General features: G+C 48.2%; 2 pseudogenes; one reads left to right on the top strand and one right to left on the bottom strand.

Moving 5' to 3' along the window:
- LOC138399495 (cytochrome P450 4F2-like) overlaps nucleotides 1-5,113 on the bottom strand; it is an 859,494-nt pseudogene extending 854,381 nt beyond the window's left edge.
- A 9,490-nt stretch (nucleotides 5,114-14,603) lies between these two features.
- Nucleotides 14,604-14,683, top strand: LOC138380972 (U4 spliceosomal RNA; annotated as a pseudogene).
- Nucleotides 14,684-15,755: the final 1,072 nt, after the last annotated feature.

Raw genomic sequence — 15,755 nt, 5'->3', positions numbered from 1 at the left:
ATCAAAGGCAGTTTGAAATCTTGAATGACATTGAACAGATGCACCACAAACACCTGTGGCCCAAAGTAATGAGAAGTCTCAAGTCCTAGGATTGCATGTCCAAACTGAAGGTGACATATTACATGCACTAAAACTTCTACCCGATGCAAAAATGAAGATGAACTACACCTGTATGTTTACCTTTAGGGGAATCATGACTGCTAATCCCCAAAACTCAGGACTGGTGATATTGCTCCCTAATGTCTACATCCACACTTGGCCAGTTCCTGAAAAGTGTTGAAGATGTATTAGATGTGGAAACAGAATGATCGGTGATGATATCTTCACTGACGCCCCTACCCTCCGTAGAGAAGACACACACACACACACACACACACACACACTAGCTTTATTATCTCACATGTCATCGTTTATTACTCTTTCCTTTAATCGCCATCCTGTGCTTTTCTTTAATCTCCATCCTAAATGCCAAAGTGTTACCATTCATTCACCACCTCTTTTTTTCACAAAAATATAAGCACCACAATCGCAAAGATTTGTTTTTTCATGCCTCTGTATTCAGAGCCTGGAGGTCCTGGATTATTTGCATTTAATTCTGTATGTTTTTAGTCCACATCTAGCACAGGAAGAGTGTTGAAAAATTAGCATCAAGAGCACATTATCTGAGCAAGGCTTGACTGGAGTGATACTGTCTCTGTCCCTTTCTAGGCTTCTATTCTGACAATTTACCTAAACATGTTGGCCTCTTTATATTTATAAAGGAGATTTTTTTAAAAAGCTTTATATAGCCTGCTAAGGAGTGAAATTATTTATTTTAACTGAGGTACAGACAATCCCTGATATACAATAGTTTGACTTATGATTTTTCAACTTCATGATGGTGTGAAAACAATTTGTGTTCAGTAGAAACTGTACTTCAAATTTCGAACGTTAAACTTTTCCCCGGCTAGCAGCATGTGCTACGATGCTCTCTCGTGACGCTGGGCAGCAGCAGTGAGCCGCAGCTCCCAGCTGGCCACATGATCACAACGGCAAACGACCGATGCAGAACACAGTGTTCCATAAATCATATGAGACGGTCAGCACTCTGTTATAAAATAGGCTTTGTGTTAGATGATTTTGCCCACTGTAGGCTAAGTGTTCTGAGCACGTTTAAGATAGCCTAGGCTAAGCTATGATATTTGGTAGGCTAGGTGTATTAAACGCATTCTCGACTTATATTTTCAACTTAAGACGGGTTTATTGGGATGTACCACACAGTTAGTGGAGGGCCATCTGTGCTTTATGGAAAACAGTGTCCAATACATCACAGGAGATATTTCAGTGTTTGGATAATGAGAAAGGCAAAAACAGTTCCAGAAGACTAGAATTCAGTCTCAACTCATTGCAGATTCATACGCTGTTAAAAAAAAAAATACATCATGTACCTCAAATATTAGTGCTCCTCTGTAACCATGATGGACCAAGACAAAAACAAGGGCTTTCTGTGACCAAGTCTCTAAACCTGGTAAAAGAGAACACATTCCCAATCACAGAAATGACAAAAATTCTCCTTTTCCTCACTAATGAGACTGCCTAATACAGGAAGTCCTCACTTAACATAGTTGATGGGTTCTTGGAAACGGACTTAAGCGGAATGACATAGCGGATACTGTACTGTATCCCACAGGAACTTAACTCTTGTGCGTACCAATTAGCCAATGGTAAAAAGTTTCATTATTTAGTAAGTCATTTCGCTTAAAGTCGCAGTTTCCAAGAACCTATTGAGGACGTTACGTGAGGACTTACTGTACTTCTCACGAATTAGGTTTCCCTCCCCTCCATTCTTGCTGCCTTCCGGGTAAGAACTATTACGACTGCCAAGGACAGAATCAAGTTCACCCCCCACTGCATCCAACAGAGCGAAACGCCTCACTTCCTTAAACAGCAACCGATCCACCAAAAACAAACACAGATTTGTAAGAAATTCTATTGAGAAGCCACTTACTGATAAATGACGCAGTCATTTATGGTTTGAGGTCACATTTATTACCAGAATTTGTTACACCCTCTTTGACATAAGGTATGGTTCTGGTGGTCTTTGGCAAGAGACCACTCCTACAGCATGATTTAACTTTTGGTATTATGAGTGAATGAGAAATTGCTATCAAAATAAAAACTGTAACTATATACGCACGAAAAGTGAAATTTATATGAGAAAAAAATACCTGAAGTTGTATATTCCTGTAATACTGACTCACAAGGTCGAACCAATAACTTGGCAGTTATAAATCTGATCCGATCCATAGTGCAATATTTTAATATATCTTCTCAGTAGATAAAAAAAGATAACAACATTTGCTAGTATACAAGTTGTTTAAAAATAATAAACATCTAAGAAACGTAAAGAAATTTTGTTTGAAAAAAAGACATACTGTTTTTAATCACATACAGTCGAACAGAGCTGAAAATGAACCGAGGCAGCCCATTCAGCAGTGACAGGAAACACCCGCAATCTTCCTGCTAGTAATAAAAGGAAGGTGATTATCATCACATGAGTACAGGATGAGACCAGTCACAGCACAGTGTGGCAGACGAACAGGCATTATTATGCCCATTTCACAGACGAAGAAACCAAGGCTCGAAGAGGAAAAGCAATGATCCCAAAGCCACCCAGCAGAGCCAAAATTTCAGACCAGATCTGTCCGAGGTCACTCCCACTTTCCCAAAGCTCCAGCTGGGACCCTGGGTTCAAGGGACTCGCATGCATGATGTTGGCACTCTTGTTGAAAATCTTCACGTAGGGCTTCAGGATTTCAAAGTGGAAGGCGGGCGTCAGCAGGCGCTGGTGGCGGTTCCACTTGTCACCGGCACTCACCTCCTAAACCATGGGGATAGGAGGCCAGCAGTTGAGTCAGGACCCTCAAGCCCTGCTCTGTGGGGTGACCTGCAAGGTGGCTGTCACCTCCCCAGAAGGAGCGACAGCCCGTCCCCCCTGCAGCCTCCAGAGGTGGGTGGCCTTGGCAATGAGCTGCGTGTCTGGATTCTGCACAGATGGAGGGAATCTCTGCTTTCTCCTGCTCTCTTCCTCTGGGGACCAAGGTGCATCCAGGACAGAGGGAGAAGACCCGCCTCCGCCCATGCAGAGGGTCCCCTTGGCGCACGGAGAAGGGTTTCCTCACCCTGAGAGAGCCCCCATCCCGGGGCGGCCCCGGCGAGAATCCCTGCAGGGGAGGCTGGCAAGTGGCAGGGAGCCCGGGCTCTGCACGTCCGAGGTGGTCACTGGGGCAGGGGGGCCTCTCCTGCAGCTGGGGCTGGGCGGGCAGCATTCGTGCCTCATCCTCGGAGTCATGGGTTTCAGCCCAGGAGTGTCGTGATCTAAACTAAATTTCGGAAAAGTCTCCGCAGGGCTGAGGAGAGAGTGGCCAAGCGGGGCAGGAGAGGCAACAGGGAGGCGTCCAGGAGACAGATGGCAGCGTAGGGGCCGGGGTGACAGGAGGACGCAGAGAAGGGACCGATTGAGGAGAGATTGTCCAGGTGTCAGCACCATAGGTGCTGGGAGATGGGATGTGTGAGAGAGAAAGAGGGGGGAGGGGACCCCAAAGCGTTGGGTCTGGGCAACTGATGGACTAGACCGAGGGTGGGGGCGGTGCGGGGAGGGGGCCGTGAGTCCAGATTCACAGCCGTTGCGGTTGCGGTGTCTGTGAGACCCCCACGAGGAGGGGCGGCATGGCCTCCTGCTCAGGAGAGACGTGACCTTGGAACTCCCCCCACGCCGCAGCCCTGGGGGAGGAGGGGCCTGGGAGAGAGAGAAGAGGGAGGAGGGGCTGGGGCCCTGGGGGACCTCCACAAGGGGGGGTACAACAGCAGAGACAGAGGGTCCACGGGGAGGGCCGGGGGGACCAGGGGAGGGCGGCGTGCTGGAACCGGGAGAAGAGGAGGTGCGGGGAAGGACAGGGCAGCCAACAGTCAGAGAGCTGCGGGAGACGGCCAAGGTGGGCCAGGAGGGATCCATGGGATCTGGGGGCCTGGAGGTCGCTGTCATCTCAAGGGAGCACGATAGGGCTGAGGAGCAGGGGAGCAGTGAGCGGGGAAATAGAGGCAGGGAGTGAACACAGCCCGTTGCCCACGAGGGGACGGCAGAGCCAGCCGGCTGGCAGTTTGGGTGCAGAAAGAGGTGCCCTGCACAGGGGGCGGGTGGGAATTTACATGTCACCTGTCTGTCCTGTTTTGTGACTCTCTCCTGCACCCCTGCAGAGAAGCCTCAGAGGAGCTGGGTGGTTTATCAAATCCAAGGGCAAGGTTTTTCCAAAGAGCCATGAGGACGGGGGTTCCAGGCTGGGTTCTGGGGCGCATCGGGACAACAGGGACCCTGGACGACAGGGTGAGAGGAGGAAGCTGCCCAGGAAGGGGGTGGGGAGAGACTGCGATTCTCTCCGTGGCCCAGCTGTGCCATGGGCAGGGGTCGCAGCCGATCCCTGGGGGGAAGCCGCTGGCCGGAGAGAGGCAGAATCTGGCCTGAGGCCGACTGGGATGGCCCAGGCAGGGGTCAGGCCTGGTCAGTGCTGCCCCTGAGGAGGCCTCAAGTCCAGTGATGAGACTATGGGTGGAGCGGGGTCCCTGCTCTGTGCAGCCCGCCCTGGAAGCCCCCAAGTAAGAGAGGGGTGCACTACTGTGGAACAGACGGGCAGAACTGGACCCGAAGCAGGCTTGGGGCGTGGAAGGGCACGAACGGGAAAGGCATGGGGCATGGGCTGGACGGAGGGAGGAAGGGATGTGGTCGGGCAGTGGGAAGGAGGGGCTCCCCTCGGCCGCCCTCGCTTCCCTGCCGTCCCAGCCCCCAGCCCTCCTCCACCCCCGGCTCCCTGAGCCCCTTCCCGGCCCTGGGGACGTCCACCACCCTGACACCCCAGTCCCGTCCTGCTGCCACACTCACCAGGCCCAGGTGACCCCAGAACCAGCTCTGTTTCGGGGGCTGCGGGAAACAGCGGAGGCGGCTGCAGGTGCCATAGAAGGCATAGGTCCAGGCCAGGACGCGGGCCAGGAGCCAGGAGCCCCCGACCAGCAGCAGCAGCCGCCAGGGGGAGGCGGCCACTGGCCCCAGGCCCAGCCAGGACAGGCTCAGCTGCGACATCTTGCAGGGCAGACGGGTGCAGGGGGAGTTCCTGAGGCCCAGGGGAGGGAAGGGGGCTCCAGGGCCAGTGCAGAGGGGCAGGGGCGGGAGGGGTCACAGATGGGGACGCAGGGGCTGAGAGCAGGGAGGGAGACCCAGGGACCCCAGGGGAAGAGGCAGAGTGAGGGGACAGAGGGACACAGTCAGGAGTGTCTTCTCCCCCTACAATCTCCTCTCCCCTCCTCCTGGGACTGCTGTGCCCCTGGTCTGTTCTTATACCCTGGACAAGGCTGAAAGGGAATGAGCTGGGCCACCCAGACCCGGCTCCTCCCTGCCTAGCGGCCAACCAAAAACAAAGGGCATGGCCCAGAGGCATTCAAACAGCCTGAGGCACCAGATCCGGGTGAAATTGGACGGGAACCGGGCTCCCATGACTCTGCAGTGCTGAATCTACAATTAGAACACTCAGATTTGGGGGTCGGACGTCCAGGAGAAAATTCTATACCTGCCAAGGTGCTTCCACAGCTGTGTGTTCACTGAGCACCTGCTCGGTGCCGGGCCCTGTTCCAGGCACTGGGGGTGCAACGTCCAAGTCCCTGCTGTCAAGGAGAAACATCTGGTAGAAAGAGGGGCCATGGCCACATAGAGAATCAAGAACACACAGTGAGAGAGACAGGAGGGCTTCCAGGAGGAGGCGTCCTTGAGTGGGAGGCAAAAGAAGAGGGGGTGAGGGCTGTGTGATTGAAAGGACCTCCTTGACCAAGGGGTGACGTGCCCAGTGGTGTGCACAAGCCGGTGTGTCCTTGCTCCTGCAACACCCATGCCCTGATGGCAGTCGGTGTCCCTGGGGAAACCAGCCAAGGAAGAAAAATTTGGCCCATTATCCAATCCAGAAGCAGGTATCAGAGATTCCTTCAAAGCCCAGCAGGTGTCTGCAGCCATGCAAGGGGGAGGTCCAGCGCATGGATCCCAGACCAGGGGGCAGGGGGCAGAAAGCGAACCCGCTTGGGAAGCAGGAAGTCTCAGGCAGGGATTTCTTCAGCCTCAGGAAGCTGGAGTCTCTCCAGTGGTTTCTCATCCAACAAGGAACTTCTCAGCTGCCAAATCACACATCCTGACTGACGCCATGTCCCCAGCGAGTGCTGTGGGGAGGGGTCACCTAGGGAAGACGGAGGCTGGTGCTTCTCTCCAAGGGCCCTCCCACCCCACCCGAAAGCAGGCAGTGGGCAAGTGAGTCAGAGCAGCAGTGGAGGTCACTCTGCGTGACCAGCCTCAGCCAGGACCCATCAGCTTATAAGCCTTGGTATTCACGTCTGCAAAATGGGCCTGATGAAGCTTCACAGGGCTCAGCAAGTGTTGCATCAGCAAAGCAGAGGGAGCAGGGAAAAGCCAGTCTCAAATGATACGTGAGTGATGCTCCCATCTCTATATAAAATGTGTCAGTGCCTGTGTGTGTCTGTGCGTGTACATTTGTATAAAAAATTCCAGAAGAATTCACATATCACATCGGAAGGGAGGGACGTAGAACTGGAGTACACACACTTCATTTCCTACACGTCCCTGTTGCTTTGTTTTCACACAGAGCTGCTATAAATTTAAACATTAAAACAAATTAAAACATTAAATTTTGTGTCGCCAAGAAGACACACCTCCCCGGAGTCAGCCTGGAGTCTCTCCAGGACAAGCGTGCGGGCTGCACGCTGGCTGCGGTTTCGCATTTCCTTTCCTCATACGTCAGGGGGGAACAAGTTCTGGATTCAGCAGAGCTGAGTTCAAATCCATGCTCTGCCACTGGCCGGCCGTGCGTCCCTGGGTAAGTCGCCTGCCCTCTCTGAGCCTCAAATCCTGCTAGGTAAAATGCACAATGACTCTGCACTGTTCCTCAGCAATGAAGTTTATTTGAGCCCCTACACGGTACCAGGCACAGTGCTGGGACCCAGGCATGAGCTGAAGAAGACAGGTGAGGTCCCTGTCATCGTGGTGCTCATGTCTGATGGGGGAAAACAAAAGTGTATAAGACCAAGTCACATGGTGGTGGTCACATCCCAGAATAACAGAAGCCAGAAAGTGACAGAGAAGGCTGTTCTGGACACAGTGACCAGGGAGGGACTCTCCAAGGGGTGACCTTTGAGCAGAAACCTGAGTGACACGTAAAAGGGGTCGTGCATAAGAACCACTCCCAGAAGCCATGTCCGGAGCGTGTAGACCCAGCACGCAGTGCCACGATGGGATGATGCGAAAAGTGTGTCTGTCCTTCTTGCTTCCTTCCCCATTCGTGCTGAACTAAACAGCCTCGGAGCAGCCTCCCTCCCGCTCCAGGGGAAGCAGGAACTCGCCTTGCTGCAGACGCACAGTGGTGACGAATCCCGCCCAGCCTCGGGTGGGAGGCGGTTGCTGCATCCCATTTCTGGCGATACAAACCACGAGCGAGCGGTAACCTGCCCCTGAAGGCACAGCCAGGGCCAGATCCACCGGGCGAGGCTGCCAGTGTCTTGGCAGAGGTACCAGGAGACCACATGAGCTGGTTTGGGGAACAGTGGCCCAAGGAAAGCGTCAGAAAAGTCCAGCAGACCCAGAGTAGTTGGTCCTCACCTCCCCAGGGGGGACCCTTTGGTTGGTGTCAGTGCTGAGCAGTTGGCAACAGGGCCGCCCCAGCAGCCCCAGCCCCAGAAAGGAAGGACTCAGGGTGGGGTCCACAGAGACCATCCCTGTGGAGGGGGAAAGGGTGTTTCTCATCCAGAACTGAGGGAGGGGACCCCAAGCACATCAGTGGAAAGAAGCAGAGGAGCCTGCAGGAGGAGAGACGGAATTTTCCTCTTTATTCGAGCGTCTGCTTAGCCAGCAGCAAGGGGACCGCCCAGGGCAGAGGCGCTGAGCGAACCCCAGGCTTTGCAGGCTCGCGGAGGCAGGGCTGACACATCGTGGGCAGTGGGACTCTGCAGGGGTCTGTGGGCACCTGCCGCAGCCTCGACTCAAATCAGGAGGGCGGGGTTTGGTCAGAGGGGGCTTCTGTCCTCTGCTTTTCTCGGAGCTACAGCGACTCTCTCTGGGTTCCAGGAACAGCTGCTCCCTGGACCCCCGGCCCTGGCGGTGGAGACAGCTCTTGGACGATGCTACCCCAGGGGGCTTCCCCCTCCCCCACGGCTTCCCTAGACGTTGCCCACACCCTTGGAAGTGGCCCCTTCTTCAACCCCCTCCTTCAGCCCATTTTGAGATCCCTGCCAGGACCCCACTGCCACATTCCCCAAAGTGAGGGGACTCCCAGACAAACCAATCTTGTGGGCGTTGGTGTTTGTACAGGCATAAAGGAAAAACTACTCCAGCCGTTGGAATGGGAAGGGGGAGTGGAAGGTAGAATTTTGCTTATAAAGGCCTACACTTACCAAGTGTTTCCTTTTCTTATGCAAAAGCTGTATAGCATTTTTAGTTATACTTACTGATCTATATAATTGTAAATTATATTTTCAAAGGAAATTGCTTAGCATCATGCCTGACACATGGTAGGACTCAATCTACATGACTGGTGAGAAGGCAGAGAGGGTCGTGGTTAAAAACAAGGACTCCAGGTACAGACAGCTTGGTTCAAATTCAGAACAGCTGTGTGACTTTGGGCCAGTCTCCATACCTCTCTGTGCCTCAGTTTTCTAACTTGAAAATGGGGGCTAATAACAAGGTGACTGTGACAATTAAATGAGTTGAAATGAGGAAAGTGCTTACAACAAGCATCCCCAGCACACAGTCGGTACCCAGCGTGCTTGGCTTTATTACTCTGATGGCAGAACAGGGACATGGGCACCAGCCATGACCTTGGGACCCTCTGGCACAAACATCAGGAAACTTCCTGGCTTGGAACATCCCTCATGCATTCCTGTGGCCCTTCGCAGGGAGGAGTCTCTCAGGAGAGGAGCGAGTGCCCAGTTTGGGGACAGACAGGCCATGGTCAAAGCCGGACTCTGCCACTGGTCGGCTGTGTGACCTTGGGAAGGTGACTTGCCTACTCTGAGCATCATAGTCCTCGTCCATGAACAGGACACGATGAGAGGCTGAAGGAGATTAGAGGAGAGAGCTGACGTGCGTGCCTTCCCTTGGGTTCCCTGGAAGTCGATCCTGATGCAAAGATTCGAATGCAAATATTTCATCTGGAGGTGACCCTAAGACAGGAATTCAACCGGGAGGCAATCCCAGGAAACACCAGTAGGGCAGCGGGCAAGTGAGACGGGAAGGAAAACCCAGCAGTCAGGGGGACTCATTAGAGGAACGTCCACTGTGGGCAGCAGGGGCTCGGCCCTGCCTGGTGCCTCTGGGAGACAGCACAGGACACGCACCTCGGAGTCATCCCAGAGTGAGGGGACAGGGGCATCGATCCACCCACACCCACCCGCCATTACTCAGGGCCGCTTCCAAGGGCGTTATTTCTCTAGAATGTCCTGCCGGCGCTGCCAGGGTCAGACCTGGGGACAGGGCAGGGGCTCTGACATCAGCTCCAGCGGTGAGCAGGAGCACAGCCGGTGTGGCCTGTTACAGCCGCTCAGTGACACCGACACACACACACACATGTGCACACACCACAGTCACGCTCCAACACAGTATGTAAGCACACACACACATGCACACAAACACACGTGAACCCACACATGCACATATCGTACACACTAACATACACACAGGCACACGCTCACGTATGTCACAAAAACAAACACACGGACATTGAACTAATGGAGACCAGACTGCTTAGAGCCCGTTGTCCCCAAAGCATCCAGCAGAAGAGGGAGCGGCCTTCACACTCAGGAGAGGAAGGAGACCCCCCGCAGGGAAGCCCCTGACGGGACCAGGCCTGGGTGTGGTTTGAGAACTGCACACTCAGGTGCGGCAGAGTCCCAGGGACCCACAGACGTCAGGTGTCCCCGCTCCCTCTCTCGTCCATTTGCCATCACTCCCCTCGGGGATCCCAAAGCCTGTCGGAGTGGGAGAGGAGAAATCTGACACCCTGACGTGTAAGTGACTCTTTGAAGGAGTTTGCTGCATCGTGGAGCAAGGATGTGGAGCAGCAGCTGCTGGGAAAGTGAAGCCCATAGAAATTTCTTTGACAATGAGGAAATAGCGGCATTATCTGTAAACCAGTGGCAATGACGCAACAGAGTGCAGGACACACAGCCAACATACAAAACTCAATTCCATTTCTGTATTCCAGGGGTCAGCAAACTGTGGTCTATGGACCAAATATGGCCTACGGCCTGTGTTTTATGGTCTATGAGCTAAGAATGGTTTTTATATTTTAGAAGATTATAAAAGGAAAAGAAGGAGAAGGAACCAGAAGGGACATCCAAGGCCTAAAATATTTACATGGCCCTTTATAGGAAAAGTGTGCCAACCCCTACCACGTAAAATAGTATAAGCAATGTGAAAGTAAATGTTTGAAACTATAAATTTTTTTAGTCTCCTGCACCAGAAAAAGTGAAATTCTCAGCTGTAAATTCAACAAAATACATGCAGGATCCTCATGGTGAAAGCTTCAAGACATTGATGAAAGAAATGCAAGAAGACATAAATAAATGGAGAGGTATACAATGTTCATGGATTGGAAGACTCGATATCATGAAGATGTTAATTCTTTTTCAATTGATCTACAGATTCAAAGAAATCTCAGCCAAAATCCCAGCAAGTCCTTTTGTAGAAATAGGCCTGCTGATTATGAAATCTACATAAAAATACATACGACATAGAATAGCCAAAAATTAACTGAAAACAAAAACATACTTAAAGCATTCCAATTACCCCTTTCAAGGCATACTATTATATAAAGCCATAGTAACCATGACTATGCGGTACGGCAAAAGATGGACCATAACAGGGAGTTCAGAAATACATCCACCCATATTTGGTCAATTGATTTTTTACAAACCTGCAAGCCATTTGAACACAAAAAGAATAATCTTTTCAAAACTGAAACTGGAATAATTAGATGCCCACAAGCAATAATTAAAAACAATGAATAAACAAATAAAAATAAATAAATAAAATCAATTTAAGAAATAAAAATAAGTCAAACCTTACCTCACACCTTACACAAAATTTTACTAAATAGAGATCATAGAATTAAATGTTAATCTAAAACTGTAAAACTTTTAGTAGAAAACATAGAAGAACATCACTGTGACCGTTGGTTAGGAAAAGAGTTCTTCCATGTAACAGTGTAAACATAATTCATAAAAGGAAAAAATTGATAAATTGTACTTCATACAAATTTAAAACTTTTGCTGTCTGAAAGAAACTTAATGAAAAGACCAGCCACAGACTGGGAGAAAACCCTTGCAGATCACATAACTGACGAAGGGCTTGTATGCAAAATGTATACGGAAGTCTCAGAATCCAACTATAAGAAAGAAAATAACCTACGGAAAATTAATGGGCATGAGGTTTGAATAGACACTTCACCAAAGAAGATATACAAGTGGCCAATAGGCACATGAAAAGGTGTTCAACACCATAAGTCATCAGGAAACGCAAATTGAAGTCTCAGTGATACACCAGCTCACACGCATAAGGATGGGTAGGAAAAAAACTGACACCACCAAGTGCCGGTGAGTTCGTGGAGGAACTAGAATTTGCAGACATTATTGACAGGGATTAAAAATGACAGACACTTTAGGAATGGTTTGGCAGTTTCTTACAATGTCAAACGTGCATTTATAGTATGATCCAGCCATTCCACTATGACACCTATGAAAACGCAAGTTCTCATGAAAATCTGTACACAAATACTCATAGCAGTTTTATTCATAGTAGCCCAAAACAGAAAACAATTCACAGATCCTTTAACTGGTGAGAAAAGTGGCCCATCTGTGCTCAGAAATGAGCACTAAATGTTACAAACTTTATGAAAATTTGAATATAATTATAAGATGACACAGAGGGTGATTACACATATTATTTGCCTAAATATACTATGAAAGGCTACATAAAAGTAAAAGTGTTTGCCTTTATGATGAAGAAGAAACTGGGCAAATGAAGGCTATGTGTAGCATTCATATTTCTCACTGGGTGAATTTTATTTTGTACATGAGTGAATGTATTAACTGTGAAATTACTACAGTTGAAAATTTAGGTACCATCTGTGAAAGGGTCCAATCTGCTAAGTGGTTCCCAGGTGATCTGATGTGCCAAGGGCTGAGACCCCCTTTGAAAACCACTTTCTCTGCAGGTTAAGGCATGACCTCTGAAGCCACACTGATCACATTCACTCCAACTCCACCTACCACTGACCTTAAGCAAGTGAGTTAATCTCTCCAATCCATAAGACCAGTGTGAGGAAGAAATCGACATACTTACCTGGGGGAGCTGGAGTATCACCTTCTCCCTTCTCAGTGGTCTACCTCTGTTAATAGAACCAAAAAGTCAGTGTCTGTGGAGTCTCCAGGCCATACCTGTTCTATGAAAGGTGTCTCACCATACCCATATCTACTATGAATATTTGTGCATCTATTGCTACAAAAATGAAGTATCTACCCCAACATTATTTGATGAAGAGTAACTCAATTTGTAATTGACAATGATATCTCAAGCCATCAGTGTGTATGCAGAGAATTCCTCAAAAGTGAGACAAAGCACTTTTAAATGTTTCCTAACCTAATGCCATCTTTCTAAAAAATAAATAAAGGGTGGCTTGAATACTTAACATAAATATTTTAAAGACAGCCAAGTAATATTTCATAAGATGATTTAATGTCATGGAAAGATGTTCACAACATATTCCTGTGTGAATGACAAGATTAACAAAAAAATAAAATAGCAATTTTTTGTTGAGATAAAACTGCATTACATAGAACTCACCATTTTAAGCATTTTAGTTTTGTACAATGCCATGGCACTTAGTAAATTCACAATGTTGTGCAACCTTCAGCGCCATCTAGGTCCAGAACATTCTCGTCATTCCAAGAGGAAATTCTTTACTGACGAAGCAGTCTCTTCCCATTTCCACCTCCCCAAGCTCCTGGCAACCGCCAATCTGCCTTCTGTCTCTACGGATTTGCCTGGTCTGGACGTTTTTACATAAACAAATCATAAAGTATGTGAACTTGTGTGACTGACTTCTCTCCCACAGATTAATGTGTTCAAGGTTCACCCACGTTGTAGCGTGAACCATTACTTTATTTCTTTTACGGCTGAGTAATTTGTGTGGATGGAGGACACGTTGTCTACCCATTCATTTCTCAGTGTGTATTTGGATTCCTTCCACCTCTTGGCAATGGTGAATAGGGCTGCCATGAACATTTGCATACAAGCTTTTTGTTTGAACACCTGTTTTCCATTCTTTTGAGTCTATACCTAGCAGTGGAATATACTATGTTCGGATAGGGTCACGGGACAGTTCTGGGCTTCACTTTTGATGAACCTCCAAACTGTTATCCACAGAACCTGCATCATTTTACGTTCCCACCAGGAAGGTGTGAGGGTTCTTATTTCTCTGCCGACACTTGTTATTTTCCCGTTTTCATAGTAGATTCCAGCCGTCCTAGGGGCTGTGAAGTGGCACCACACCGTGGTTTTGATCTGTGTCTCCCTAATGACCAATGATGTTGAGCATCTTCTCATGGCTTCTTTGTGTTTAACGTAGCATTTTAAGCAGAAAAGTACACACAAATGGAATTCATCTGGATGTCAATAAAAGTTTTCACACGTAAAAAGATTACATATAAATTAAAAACCTGGAAGTGCATGTGAGAGAATGTTAACAATGTTTATTTTGACATGCTGCGATGATGTAGGATTTTCCTTTCTTACTTGTGCTTACTTGTATTTTTTCTATAAATACACATCTTTTCAATAACAAGTGTAAATAAGAACTCTAAAGACAAAAAAGCAAATTTGACTTTTATCTTAGGATATACATCTAATTCCACTCTAATTAGATATATATTCTAAGATAAAAGTCCTTCCACTCTAATTAGGTCTGTGACCCCTCCCGCTTCGACCCAGAAAACATCAAGGAGAGGTCACCTCTGGCTTTTAGTCCCTTCTCCGCAGGGCCCAGGGGAGGGTGGTGTGTGGCCCAGGCAGGGATGGGGTGATGGGTGCGGGGGTCTGGGCATGACAGTGGGAAAAGGTGGGGGAAGGGGAGCTGCAGATGGTCACAGATCGACTGTCCTTCCCCCTCCCACCCCTCCCCCACCTCCGCTGAGGTTAAGGGCAAAGTTCCACAGAATGGGGTCCCTGGGAGGGGACGGCGGTGTGCTCGGAGCCCCCTTCCCCTGGCTGCTGTTGTGAGTTGGGGGCTACAGTCTGGAAACTCAGCCATTGACACAGGTTTGTCCCGCTGCCCCTCGTGTGTCTACACACCCATCCATCCTTCTCTCTGCCCCCGGGGGCTTGAGAGTACGCGCCCTAGGACACATAGACATTGCAGCGCAGTAGTTTTTTTATGGGCTATTTACTACATGTGACAATAGCTATCATACTATGGGCTATTTCTTACATGTGACAATGGCATGGTGGCTCTATCTATAAAAGTGTTAGCTTTGCATAGTGTCAGTATCACAGCCAATGAGGTTTATCCGAGGCGTGATTATTGCTACAAAAATAAATAAACAAATAAATAAGTAAATAAATAAAATAAAATGTCACGTGTCAGAGGTCCATACTGAAGTCATTATGGGTTAAGTAATACAGTGCTTGGGATTTTTTTGGCAATGCTATAGCCAATTCATGGCAGGGTTATAGATGAAACAGAACTGGTTTAGTGTTTACAACTATTGATGCTGAGACATCAAAAATCATTACTTTTTTCTTCTACTTCTGTGTCTATTGGAAATTTCCACATAAAATGTAATCAATGCAATTTATCTGTTATTAACTATTTAAAAAGAAAAGCTGTGAAGTTGGAGTAGAAAGGAAATGGCTTAGCCTGTAGAAGGTAACTACTCATGAACCTTCCATAAATATCATGCTTAACAGTGAAATGTTGAGAACATTCTATTCTAAATAAGAAACAATCCATGCATTCCCACTGTTGTTATTTCTCTTTAACGTTATAGCGTGGGACCTAGCCAAGGATGTAGGAATAAAACCGAAATGCATTAAAAATTGAAAACGATGATACAAAAGTATCACAATTCATAGATGTGACTAATTTGTTCAGAGATACAAAAGAATCTACCCAAAGAACTTGTCAGCATTGTTAAGTAGGTACCAAGTTTTTTCATTCAGTGCACAAAAATTAATTGCATTTGAATGCAACAAGAATAAATTGAAAGAAAAAAGAAATATATAGAAAAGGTTATACTTACAACAGTGTACACTACACGTATTCATAACAAATTCAGATATTTTAATGTCTTTAAGTGAGGAATTAATGAAACTGTGTACAAACACATATAAGAAGGCCCTAATAAATAGTTGGTTATAACCTGTTCCTGAATTAGAAACTCATGTTGTCAAGATGTAACTCTCAGAACTGCTGCAAGAACTTATACTGAGGGAGAGACATGAGCAGGATGGTGGAATAGGCGATCCCAGCCTTTCTGCCCTCTACAAAGAGCAGCAATTTGGCAGCTAGTCGTGCATGAACCTAACTCTGGCAGAGCTCCGGAGTCCACCTAAGAAGGTTCAACAACACCGTGGAAGATGTAAATGAGAACAACCACACGAGAAGAGGAGCAGGCGTCAG

Source organism: Eulemur rufifrons, chromosome 2, assembly GCF_041146395.1.
Source record: "Eulemur rufifrons isolate Redbay chromosome 2, OSU_ERuf_1, whole genome shotgun sequence".
NCBI classification, from domain to species: domain Eukaryota; kingdom Metazoa; phylum Chordata; class Mammalia; order Primates; family Lemuridae; genus Eulemur; species Eulemur rufifrons.
This window is presented reverse-complemented; position numbering and strand designations above follow the sequence as displayed.